Source organism: Pleurodeles waltl, chromosome 6 (genome assembly GCF_031143425.1).
Source record: "Pleurodeles waltl isolate 20211129_DDA chromosome 6, aPleWal1.hap1.20221129, whole genome shotgun sequence".
Lineage (NCBI taxonomy): Eukaryota > Metazoa > Chordata > Amphibia > Caudata > Salamandridae > Pleurodeles > Pleurodeles waltl.
Window position 1 is genome coordinate 583,033,947 of NC_090445.1, and position 13,928 is coordinate 583,047,874.

At 42.8% G+C, this 13,928-nt stretch overlaps 1 protein-coding gene across 7 annotated transcripts in view; it reads right to left on the reverse strand.

The window, feature by feature from the left end:
• SCUBE3 (signal peptide, CUB domain and EGF like domain containing 3) overlaps nt 1–13,928 on the reverse strand; it is a 993,478-nt gene that overhangs the window by 526,291 nt on the left and 453,259 nt on the right. The window lies entirely within an intron of this gene.

Below are 13,928 nucleotides of genomic sequence, written 5' to 3' on the forward strand. Positions count from 1 at the left end.
TTCAGAGTGCGCAAATCAACACAGAACCTAAAACCACTGTCAGATTTGCTCGTAATCACAACTGGTGATATTCCCACTTGATGTTTGCTTACCTGGTATAGCATTTGGTTTGACAATTATCTTATGTACATAGTTCTTTAGTTCACCGACTTAATTGGAAAATACTTGGTTTGCACCATCCACAATCTCTTCCATAGTCACTTTATCAACCACCATAATTTAATTTGTCCCGCTTGGACTGATGAATAAATGGAAATCATATTGATGTTTCCATCCCAATATTGGTGGTCCACTCTCAGATACATAAACTTTTTCTCTAACACATCTACTGTGAAACGTAATGTTGGTCATCATATACCCTACAATTTCTATTTTCTCTCCTTGGTATCCTCCAGGATTGATACTCTGGGTAATATGTGTACCTTTGGCCAATGCTTTATAAATACTGTTTTAGGAATTATGGAGTATACAGATCCTGAATCTACCATCAATTGAACTTCCTTCCCCTTAACAGTAAATTGAGCTTTTGGTCTACACTTCCTTCCACTGTTCACCCCATCGTAAGATATAATTAAAAGTCTGTTTTCCTCCACATCAATATATTCCTTGCCCTCTTGCACTGCAACTATCTTATACCTACTATTCATCTTGCACATACAGGAAAAGTGTCCCTTTCTATCTACTCAGTCCACATTATTTTCCAATAGCAAAGCAGTTTTTGAAGTCAGCATTATGTAAGTTGCTCCCACTTCTAGTGCACACCCTTCCAAACTGCTTCTGACTTTCATCTTGTTTAAAAGTACTAATATTATTAATGTTTTTTTCTTTCAAACCTTCCTTTCTTGAACTGTTTGGAGTACCCCTTAGCTGCACTAAGTATTGCTATATCTTCTTGTTCAACATATGAAACACTTACATTGTTGTTTTCTTCCCACCACTTTCATGCATTGATCTGACTAATCAATAACTTTGTCTATTTCAATGTCATCTTGCAACAGCTGATTTTTCACTGCACAAAATCTCTCCTGCTTCTTCTTTTTCTTGCACTGTACTATCAATTGATCTCTTATCATTTCATCCCTCATAACTCCAAATTGACATTTTACTGGGAATTCTTGTAATCTTGCTACAAATTATCTACTGGTTCCTCACTCTTCCGTGGTTGACAATAAAACGTATGACTGCACATAACGATGTTCGTTTCTTTAGTGAATCTCTTCTCCAATATCTCTTTGGCCTCTAAATATACATTGCTAATTGGTTGCCCATCATTCCCTACAGCTAGTGGTAAGAACTTAAAAATATGCTGTCTAGCGGTGTACTTAACAACAATGCTTTTTTTCTTGATGCTCTAAACTCTCTCCCATTTAGGGCTTCAATATAATTTTCAAATATTTCTACCCATTCTTCCCACTCTTTTGGTAGAATTCCAGACGTGGAGCGAAAAAAAGGTGAAGGTATAACTGCTGCTTCCATTGCAACTATCACAAAACAACTAGTTTGTATTCAATGTAAATGTTGGTTCAGAAGCAAGTTTGCCGTGTTTCAGGGTTAGTCTTATGCACAACTGCCCATTTCCTTAAGATGGCCGCCCAAAAACGTCAAACTGTGTCCCAGAACGTGATTTTCTTAGGACATTAGAGCTCATACAACAGACACGTCCAGCGTGGTTTCACGTTTGTTTCTAGATGCAGTGGGTGTGCATTGTGTTTGACGAGTCGCACAAGTTAAACAATGACACTCTAAAGCAGGGCATGTGATGGCACATTTTTTTCAATGCTCGCCCTGTGATTTTTTTCAAACATTCATCCTGCTGCAACTGCTGACATGAACCACACTTTCATAAGGCAAGTTTCAGTCAGTTTCACTGTGTTTCCTTTCTCTCACCAGCCGCCCAGTAAACACCTTCTTTCCAGCCTTCTACGTGTATTTGTCTATTCCACAGGATGCTCCATCACACTGCCTTACTGTATACAGTGGGTCCTGCACCAACTCTTTTCCTTTTACGCAGTCATCGTAGTATGTCCTGCTCACTGGAGCTCGTCGCCAATCTAATGATTCCACTCTGGACTCCAAGTTGTAGTAATAAAGGATACTTTATTAAGACACAGATGACTGCAGTGTGTGTTCCTTCTCCAGCCAGCATACAACTGCCCTGAGAGAACCCCATACATAAGAACATTAGAACCTGAACCATCCTAAACTTTAAAGGTACATATCTATTTATTGTCCAAAAGGTAATATGCAAATACTACAGTATGCTCGCTAATTTCCAAGGAAAGGCAAGTATTTTTTTTAATAGTTTTTCACTCCAGGTTGGCTGCTATTTTATCCATTCCCAGAATGTACCAAATCCTATAGATATGCTGTCTTGTGTCTGTGGTTATATCCCTTCCCACAGAGTTGTAATTGCTTGCTGAGGTACACAAGCAACATCCTCTTTCCCTTTCTGGAATATAATGGGTATGTTTGAGAAATTCCATAGGACCAAAATCTCATAAGCCAGGAATCTAAGATTTTAGTTTAAATTTGGAATAGGTTGTAAGTAAGCAGCATTGCATTCGCCCGAGCCTCTATATGTATTTGGCCACAAGGGCCACTTTTGTTATGTATACCATGTGTGTTTATGTTTCATTTGTGTGCCAAGCTCGGATATGGAATGACATCTACGAGACTCATGGCAACGTTAACCAGATGGAGTTGAGACTCGTAGCTGTTGGATGCTCCTGGTCGTGGGTGTCTTTGTCTTCAATAAAAGGATTTATTTCATCTGCCAACCAAGAACATTGCATTTCTCTTACCAAAGAATTATTTCATTTACAGCGCCTACGCCTCCCTTCCAGTAAGTTTGAAGCTTAAGGCATTGCCATAGCAAATGTATCCGGAGCCATCTGAATTTCATCCCCTTTCAAATGTGCTCTGATTTCTCTTACCCTGTTCCTCCCTTTTCTGTATTGTGGCTATTCTTGCTGTGTTGCTAGTTCTAGTGAACATCTCTTTCGATTCTTTTGTTGTTAACACCCTTCCTAATTCCTTCTGCCATCTCATTTGTTCCAGGGATCTTAGGGGGTCATTATGACCCTGGCGGAAGGCGGAGAAGCGGCGGTAAGACCGCCAACAGGCTGGCGGTCTTTTTTTTTGTATTATGACCATGGCGGTTACCGCCATGGTCATCCGCCGGTTCTCCGTTCCGCCCGCCAGGGCGGAGACGACCACCGCGCTGGAGACCAGGGTCTCCAGCCCGGCAGCCGTAACTATACAGCCGCCGGTATTTTGACCCGGCTTACCGCCATGGATTTCATGCGGTTTGAAACTGCCATGAAATCCATGGCGGTAAGCACTATCAGTGCCAGGGAATTCCTTTCCTGGCACTGATAGGGGTCTCCCCCACTCCCCACCCACACCCCAACTCCCTCCCCTGCCCCCCCACCAACCCTGCCAACCCCCAAAGGTGGCAGGACCCCCTCCCCACCCCGACCCCCAACATAACAACACACATACACACACGACATGCACGCAGGCACCACCAACACACATACATGCACACACACCGACATACATGTAAACATCCACACACACAGTCAGACACGCACATCCACATTCAAACATACACGCACACATCCATACAGACATACCTACAGACATACACGCACTCATTCCCATACACACAACACCCCCGCAAGCATACACGCACTCACACACCCCCTCTACATACACACATACACACCCCCACGCACGCACACAACACACAACACCCCCCACCCCCCTCCCCTCACGGACGATCGACTTACCTGGTCCGACGATCCTCCGGGAGGGGACAGGAGCCATGGGGGCTGCTCCGCCGACACCACACCGCCAACAGAACACTGCCACGCCGAATCACGGGTCGTGATTCACTGGGCGGGGTTCTGTTGGCGTGGAGGTGGAGCAACCTCCACTTCCCCGTCACCAGCCAGTATGGCTGTTGGCGGCTCTCCGTCTGTAAAAGGACGGAGAGCTGCCAACGGTCATAACAGGCCGAGCGGCAAACCACCACCACTGGCGGTCTTCCACACGGCGGTCCCTCAGCGGTCTTGAAAAAAGACCGCTGAGGTCAAAATGACCCCCTATATGTCTCTAATCCCTGTATAAGCAAAGTGTATATATCTGAGATCAGATTTGTATTACTTTCCCTAGATGGTCATTGCTGATCATGTTTAGTTTGAAGCTTAAGTGCTACTGGCTTAGTTGCAGGGTTTTGGAACCAGTGACTACTTTGGTTGTATGGGAATCTCTCCATCTCTGAGATGTCAGACAGTTTTATTATGCTCATGAAGTGCCTAATCTCTGGATCCTCCTACATATCACCTATTCATTTACAGCACATCTGTCTCAAAATTCACACTGCCTGTCATACCTTGTTGGGTCAAATTCGGGATTACCTAGGATGGAAATCAACAAAGACGGGAAATAGTGAATCTCTCCACCACTTTTTCCCAAACTTCCAGTGTAACTCCAGTGACCAGGAAATAAAGAGATCCCATATTCTCTCTTTTTTGTGCACTCAGAGTACATGTCCTCCATCTACATCAACTATTGTCTGATAAAGCACCAGTGTGTGTTTGTTTCTGATCTTCCGCACTCAAATGTTTGCCTCATTTGAAAGGCATGGTAGTATTTTGTGATATTAGGAAGGCTAATTCCTCCCTCTTTCGCATATATATGAAGTGTGTTAGCTTTTAGTCTGTGTGTCTTTCTGGCCCACACAAAATTGGTAATGAGAGTTTTCAGTTTTTACAGAGTTGATGCCTTAACTGGGAGATGAAGTTTCATAAATGCATACAGCACATGAGGGAGAAAAGTTATCTTGTTTGTGGCTTTGTGCCTCAGAAGATTGTGGTTCAGATTGAGCCGTATTTGTGTGCCAAAACAGTTAACAGAGTTAGCAGCCCACTGAACAGAAATTGCCCCTTAAGATTTATTATCTGTTCCCTCACAAGTGAGAGATTCAGAGCCTGTGACATGGGAATTTTTACTTTAAAACATGAGTCCCTGAGAAGCTCAAGTTCCTAAGTTCTTCAGCTCCTCCATAAAGACCAAGGGGAAGATTTATGGCAATATTATTTCAACCATTATATTTTCTACATACATCACTTATTTATAGGTGTCCTGTCCCATTTGAATCCCAGGGATGTGGCCTTTTTCTGGATTTTAATTGCTAATGGTTCTACTGCGAGCGCATAGAGCAGAGAGGGGAGAGAGGGCACTTTTGTCTTGTGACTCTGTAAATTTTAAATTGGCTTGAAATACATCAGATAACTCTGACAATCGTTCTGGGGTTCTTGTACCAGCTAGACACACATCCTCTAAATCTGAGGCCTAGGCCCACAGCCTCCTACATTTTATCCATGAATTTCGACTGATCCCCAGGCAAAAGTCTTCTCGGCTTCAAGTGATAAAAACAAGGCTTTCTTCTGAGTCCTATGCACATTATTTATGAGATTCACTAACATTTTAGTGTTATCATCACAGTTTCATCCCAGCACAAAACCATCTGGGACTAGCTTTAAATAATTCAGCAGGACTTCACCAAACTCTTTACTGTTTGCTGATATACCTACATTGTTTTCTCCTTCAAGAACCAGTATACCTTTGTCACAATTTTCAAGGATTTATTAGGCCCCTGGGTGCACCAAGGGACATGTGTATTCTTTCCAGTTCTGTTATTGTGGAATCATCTGTTCCTAAGCAGTGGGCAAAGAGATTTTTTGTGTTGCCAGAGCCTCCAACTCCTAAGGGGGCCCTCAATATTCCTATGTTTCCTCTTCCAATCTGCTGTCCACTGTTTCCCCCAGAAAAAAAGATGGCTTTGCCAAGCTCATTCTTAAAGATTTGAACATCTTCAGAGAAGCTTGTAAAGAGGCACTCCAAATATTGTTCAATTGCTGTGAATTCCATGTCTCCAGTAGCAGCTGATGTCTTCTTCTTCATTTTGGTCTCTTTTTTGTCGTGTAGGATTTGTTTCTGTGTCTTTGAGGATGGCCTTAGCCAGGAGTCCCTTTATCATCCTCTCTTTTTTTTTTTTTTTTTTTGCCATAATGTTAGGGTGCAGACAGGCGTTTGGCCCCCTGGCCTGTTCACAAATTACAGGCCTGCTGTGTTTAGGTAAGTTTTGTTCACTTTGCGCAGTTCAGTTCTGTGACTGTCTTGTTTTTTTTCTGTTATCAGCTTTAATTGTAGGGGTTCTGAGGTGACTATTGGGAAATAGGTTTTGTCTCCTACGCCACTAAGGGTGGACAGTTGAACCTCATGTTGCTGTTTTCCAGTTTCCTGCCTAGCTTTCATTTAGCTTCCAGTTACAATCCGTGGGGTGGTGGGGTTGTGAAGGCTTTGAGGGGGTCAGATTAGTTTAGTTTCTTCAGCCTGGTGGATTGGAATTTGGGTCTGTTTACTACGACTTTTGTTCTTTCTTAGCTAAAACGTGACAATCTAGAAAAACATGTCTATAATTAGGGAGCAGCAGTACCCTAACATTCCTGAGTCAGGGAGCTATGGAATCTGCTGCACAAATTATAGCTAAGGCTCTGCTGAAAGCAAGAGATGACTTGAAGAATGCATTATACCTAGAGCTGCCTATATATTCATTAGTCTAACATTGGTAGACTCAAAATGCTTGCCAAGGGATTGAGGAAATACATTACTGAACAAACTTCATTGAAACTACAAGCTACACAGATGCATGTAACATTACAGAGGTCCAATCTGGATAATGACACTAGACACTTGAGAGCTACAGTTTGGCTTTGTAGGACAGCATAACCTTGCTGTCTGAAAAGTTAAAATTAAAACAATGAAATGAATGTCTAGGGTGGAAAATCACCCAGGGTAAAAAGGTGCAAACTGTGGAAGACTCTGACAAATGCCTTGACGCTGATTTTTAACCATGTCATACTTTGCAGACAGAAAAAAGCCTGAGATTTCAAAAATACGTTTGGCATGTAAACACAAGTAAACCGGTACTTTTTGACAACTCCAGAAAATGCAATGGAGCAGACGTTATTCTTTATGTTCTCCAAGGATAACAAGTATCTGTATGGATAAACTGAACAGATGAAAGAATGTGCAGACACTTAAGACAGATCAGCTACACAGACAGGTTAACAGCCTTACAAGGTTCAAGCCATATGTCCACATGTAAATGACTTGTGAGTGGATTAAACTACTTTAGTTACCTGGTTGGAAACTTGGGAGCTAATTAAGTGACAGATGACAAATAATACTTGCAAATTGAGCTCTATCTGAGGATGATCGGTGGCAAGTGAGATGCCACTAGTAAATCTAAACCCCCTCCCTACTCTTCAATGGATTCACATAAGACCTTACCCCATTAGGTTACTGTAATTAGAGAGTACACAACACAATCACTTATCATATCAACCCCCTCTCGCTCACAGATCACATAGGGTGCATGCAAACAGAACAAAGTTCACTCCACCACAGAGTCTTGCGATCAATTAAAAAAAATGAGATGGAGATTAAACAAGTGACTAGACAGAGTTTGGCGGCAGATGTGGTGAGAACGTTCAAGAATCTGAAAAGGCGAAGGAGCCAGCAACAGCAGAAAAAAATCTGAGGCAATCCAGCTGCTGTAGTTATAAAGATGGTGGGTAGGAGAAACGGGAGTAATAACTTTATCATGCCTAATGCTTCAACAGATGCAATCATACTTGCTCTAGTGTGGGGCGGAGTAAGCCTAACAAAAATAAATCCGATGCTGAGGAAAATAATATCAAGTGCCTTATATCAGTTGATTGATTAAAAGTTCCTAGGCAATACTCAGCCACCCACAAAATATCTATGACTGCATTAACTGGATTTAAATAAATGAATCATAAAACGAAAAAATATGGTCATAGAAGGCATACTTGAAATTGGGGAGGAATACATGGGAAAAGCAAACATTGAGAATATGAACTATTTGCAGATGTCATTGGATGACTGCGGCAACAGACACAAGTATACAAAAATCCACATGAAAGCTATATATCAATTCAAATGTACCATTATTTCTACAAGAGGAAGCAGAGCACTTCACCAAACATAAACACACTTTAGGTTACACCTTCTCATTACTTCTTTCCTCCTGTTCGTAGTAGTCTCAGGCTCTACACTACATTTCGTCCACATAATCTATGGTTGTTTGTCATCTGCAGGGTATGAAACAACCACACAGCATACTACCGTCTGAGCTTGAGGCCTCTGCGCCCTCCCACCCCTCAGATGCAACAGAGAATCTATCTTTGCTTTTAGCAATAATATTAGGTCCCGGGTCCATGTCAATAGGGCGGGTTCATTGGCATCTTTGATTTTAGGGTGATATACTTCTTGATAGTTACCAAGCAGAATGCTCCTGATAAACGTGAAAAGAAAGCACCACCATAAAGCAACACAACAGATATCACCTAAGAGAAGAAAAAAGACAAAACTCACAATCACACACTGAAAATTTACAGTAACAAGTGAGAAAACACTGACAACCACTAAAAAATGACCTCAAAGAACATAAATGACACCAAAGGTATTTTTACACATCAAACAGCACATCATGGAATGGAACAAGAGAGACAATACAAACAAACAAATAATGGACCACACCTGAACAGCATAGAGAAAACAGTGGCATTCATGCTTGAGCAGAAAACACAATAGAGATTGCTGGTAGTCGCATGACATGTAAGGGGATCTATGAGATATAGCAGATTTCATATACAGGGACAACATAGAACTGATAATCAAGGGAGTGGCCAGGCACCAAACATGGTGGACGTTTCCCTCGAAAACTGTCTGAGCAAATTATGGGGTTAAGCAATTCCAAATGCTAAATGATTCAATCCACTGCATGGATGACCACGAAAAGGATGATTGCTGGTATTCTATTTAGAAAATTGAAGTTTGGAACCAATTTGAAGTCCAAGAGGTCTAAATCCCCTTTGGTGGGCCGACGGTGAGTAAGAGGAACGAGGTTCCCTAGAGTTTGTATGACTGAGTCGTGTGTGTGCCCCTGGACAGCATCTCTGAAGCACCTAAAATAATAAGAAATGGCAAAGCTAACAGGTACAACAGGTCTATGTTTTGTTACGGGACGTGTTTTGTAAAAAGTGGGTGACTATGTATTGCAACAAATTGGGGTACAAAAATAGCAAGCAGGGAGTAGGGCCACTTTCCTGAACAAACTACTTTACCAGATGAAGTTTGCATTGTAAATAGTAAATGTAAAAGGCGTACACTGCAAAAGACTACAGAGTACATATCTTTGACAAAGCACTAGTATTTTGTTGCACCTTTAAAAAAGGCTATGTGAGCACCGATCAACCTTACTTTGTGATCGTAAAAAAAAAGTTAATTAAAGCTAACACCAAGGTAAAACAAATGAACCAGCAAGGGGAATTAGTAAATAGAGCTCTGTTTTCATAGCAGACATCCAGACAGCAAGCACTTCCTAAACAAAAAAAATCCATAAACCAGCAATTTAAACGCTGTTTCAGAAAGGTAAATACATGAAAAACACTCAGTGGCTCCAGTCTAAAACAAGTGTCAAACTGTTCAATTTATATCTGCAAGGGTTTTTTCAGTCTCTGACGTGTTTAGGCACTCAATAATTCATAATGCATGCACTCTGTCGGTCATGTTTGCACTAAACCATCCATTTATCACCGACTGACTCAGTCTTCATTTACCCACTCAGCATTCCCGAATAAAACACGCACACAAAACTCCCACAGGCATATGGAAGTTAATTAAAAGAATAAAATTAGAAAGACGAAAAATGCTGCCACCTAAACTTGGAGGGCATATGCTTGCAATACAAAAATAAAATAAAACACAGAAGCGGTAGTGGTCTTGCAATGGTATTGTACATAGTGTATTATTGTTTTAAAGTTGGATTCCACATTTAGAAGCAATGCTTTGGCATTTTGGAGCTGTAAATATAATGATTCGCCTTGCATAATACCATTCCAAGATAGCTGCCCTTCAAACAATGCACTAAGCAACCATCTTCAAATGCTAAGGTGTACAGTGCTTCACTGTTGTACCATATTGGCAAACACAATGCTTCTATTATGGTGCCATTCAGGGAATAATAACAGTGATGAACTATAGACAATACCATTCTATGATGGCAGCACGGTTTAGAAATAGTGGCAGCAAAGAGTGCAGCACACAACAGATGTGAGGGGCAAGGAAATAGCCTAGCAAGACTTTCTGCAGAGCTGCAGGATGCTACAAAAGGAGAACTAAAGAAATGAAAGTGGATCTATAAAATCAAAAATGGAAAACTAAAAAAATGCCCTCCAACTTAAACAATGAAATGCACTCTTTTCAGGCGGATGTGAACATGCGATCAGACCAAATACGATTACTCACAGTGCAACAGAACCAATTGCAGAAATGGGCTAACCGATTTCCCTATGCAGTATTCTGCCATAGGGAGAAACCGGCCGAGAATGACACTTAAACAGATGGAAGAAGGTGTACCCAAAGACCCTCTATACAAGTATATATATATTTGTAGATTTTTTTTGTCAAGGGCCTGGCAGACACTACTCTACTTAGGATTACCACAGTACTAACGTCTACACCAAACTGTTTATCGAAGGAGGCAAACATCAACAAAACGCTTGTCTACTAAGTTAAACTGTGAGATTCTATGTGACACAATACAAACAAGAAAGCAATTTTTAAAGTACACAGCTGCCTCCGAAGACATATGCCGGCGTTATGTAACAAAATACTAGTCTACAGTCGTCAACACAGTGTGATGACAATCTATCCTTAAAGGCCTATTAGTCTTAACAGATGCATATAACAATAAATTGGCCTTGTTTACTGCCTTTGTTGTAACTTTTCAAGTTAAATATATCAGACCTACAGCATCTGACATATATTTTCCAAAGAATCAATTAGGCCTACAGGCTTTCTTACTGTTGTGTCAACATAACAAATTCAAGACTACTGGATTCTGCATAAGCTTTCCCCCAAGGAAACCCTTAGGCATGCAGTCATATAATTATATATGTCTACACAAAGTTATAGTTGGCAAAACAAAACTCCATCCCTCCTAAAAGGGTTAACAAGGATTATCATAGCGCAAATCATCTAACCATGGAGTTTCTTGAAGAGGAAAATTATAAGGCCAACACAAACACCGAAATCCATGCTTACTACAATGATTCTTTTGCATCTATGTGACACAATATCTGGCTATATTCTTTAACACAGTGTAATTAGTCTATTGGTTAGAACATATTATTTTCTCAATAAGTAAGTGAGGCCTACTGCATGCGCAAAACATTTCTGTAATAAAGAGAACAGATCTATTGCCTCTGATATAACTTCTTCTAATAAAACAATCAAGTCTCTATTCAACGTTGTTCTGCATAAGCTTTTCTACAAGGCAGCTCAGTATAGTAAAAAATGTAGCCATATGTACAAAGTCACATTTGGAAAAGCAATATACAACTAGGATTCTCCAAGTGCACATCTTCTATCCCGTAAGGGCTGTCAAAGGTGTAACCAATATCAAAGACCTTTCATAATATAGTAATCTGTATGATTCTCTGCAACAAAACACCTGTACACAAGCTTAAAAACAATGAGATGACAATCTGCCTTTAAAGGCCTAATAACGGAGGCCTGGTCAAGATTGCAGACGAGTAGGACGCTACTACGATCCTTTTCTCCACCGCCGGCAGGCTCAGACGACATTTCCCCCACTTAAAGCACCTCAACAGCACTCACTACAGGTTCTAAAGCCAGGGACCTTACACCGGGTGAAGCGATGTCAACAGTGCCCGGGAGCAGAGTTGAAGGACAGGAGAAAGAGCCTTCCGACACAAGATGACGGGCCTTGGGACGGGCCACGAAGAGGCAAGGCGGCCTTGTGAGAGAAGCTGCCTCCCGCAGTGCAAAGAAACACAACCATGCACCTTAAGGGGCCATAGGGTGCCCTGGGAGAGGGAGGTAACGCCTGGCCTGGAGTGGGAGCTGTGACCGGAGGAGAGCTACTAGCACAGTGGCCTGACCAAGGCCTACCGCAGCAACAAGAGGTGGGGCTGGTGCGGCGGGGCCCGATCCTCCGGGCACCACCTGAGCAGCAAAGAGGAGCATGGCTGACGCTGGGACACGTATTCTGCAGGATGACCTGACTGCCTGCTGCCCCCTGAGACTGGTGAGACTGCAGCAGAGGAGTGGCGCTGGGTGCGGGACCATCTGTTGACTCCACGAGGTGCCCTGCATCGGACCCGACTGTCTGCCTGGGCGCAAGTGGAGACAGCTCTCATTGGATGGGGCCCAGGGGCAGGCGTAACACACAGCGTTACAGCATATCAGGGCGCTAATTCCGTCTCTGTGCGCCAGAGCCACACCTGATCGCACTGCCTTCTGGGCCCGTTTGGCACATATACTGGACTCTTGACACACCTTGCCCAGCCTTGGCATCGCGCCCAGACTGGGGCTCGACCCTCCAGCCTTGAACGTTCCTTGGTCCCCTAAGCCCCTGCAGAGGACTGCACCATTGAGCCTGTGTACCTGGTCTGCCGCGGCTGCACAAAGGGGGCCCGAGACTCCTCACCGTTAGCTCTTAGGCTGCGAGTACGGGGACCTATCTCTGGGGTGGCATCCTGGAACTGCCCGCAGCCGCCTCCCCTGCTCACGGTGCCAACTGGGGCCCTCTGATATAGGCAGGCCCTTGATTTCCTTGGCTGAGAGAGCCGCTTGAGTGGGGGCCGCCGACACCTCCTGGCAGCACTCTTTTCGGACTGTGGTCCCTGACTGCTGCCTACGGTCTCTGTTTTTTAATATAGACCTCCAACGCTTAAGAGGAAAAGAATGGCAAATGCAAGGGCCAAAAACAACAGAACCCTTAAGGACATGCTGTCACTACCATCCTCAGTTCCCAGCAGTAAGTGTCCCTCTACGGCCGGACGTGAAGCACAGTCCCGGGGGGGGGGGATCCGGAAGGACCTGTCACTCGCTCCTTTCTAGAAGCTTTGTTTGCCTCCCTCAGGAATGATTTGCAGACAGTTAAAAAATAACTTTCCCAGGAACTCAAGACAGAATGTAAGGATATTGCAGATCTAGAGGATAGAGTGTCCCACCTGGAAGACCTGGGGACAAGCAGAGCGGAAGAAATCAAACAGTTACAGCAGGCAATCATCGGCATCAAGGACCAATAAACAGACCTCCAATACCATGTGGAGAATCTGGAGAATCGATCCAAGAGGGAAAACATCCGTATTTGCCGAGTACCAAACAATGTAACAAACAATAAACCATTACCTATGGCAGTCATCTGTGAGAATCCTTGACCCAAAATACCTTTCACAAGCTTTAACACAGTATAATGATAATCCAACCTTAACTGTTTCTCTGCTAGCCCCCCCCCCCAACCCTGTGCTAAGCCTTTTTTATTTAGGTATCAGGGGCAGTTTGTGCTTAGGCCTCCATAGCTTTTTGTCCACATAGGCTGTCCATGCCAAATTTGTGTCCTTTTTTACCAAAATCCTGGGTTTATGGATTGCCCTGGAGGGGATTGAGAAAGTAGCCAAAATATAGCTAAATTTGTTTTTTTGAGGGAAAAATGAGAAAAAGTGCTGCAGAAGAAAGTGTCTGTTTCTTCTTGCAAATGGCATCAATGAGAGGTTTGCGGTGCTAAAATCACTTTCTTCGAATCTCTCAGGAACAGGCAGACTTCATTCAGAAAACCAAATTTGTTTGGTATTTTACGGAGGGATAGCTCATTTTTCATAATTTTGTGCTTTCAATCTCCTTCCGGTTTCTGATGGAACAGTGTGAAACCCATGGTGGATCCCAGAAAGCTATATATTTTTTAAACCTAGACAAAATTCTGAATTCCGCAAGGGGTCACTGGTGTAGATTCTTCAAGGTTT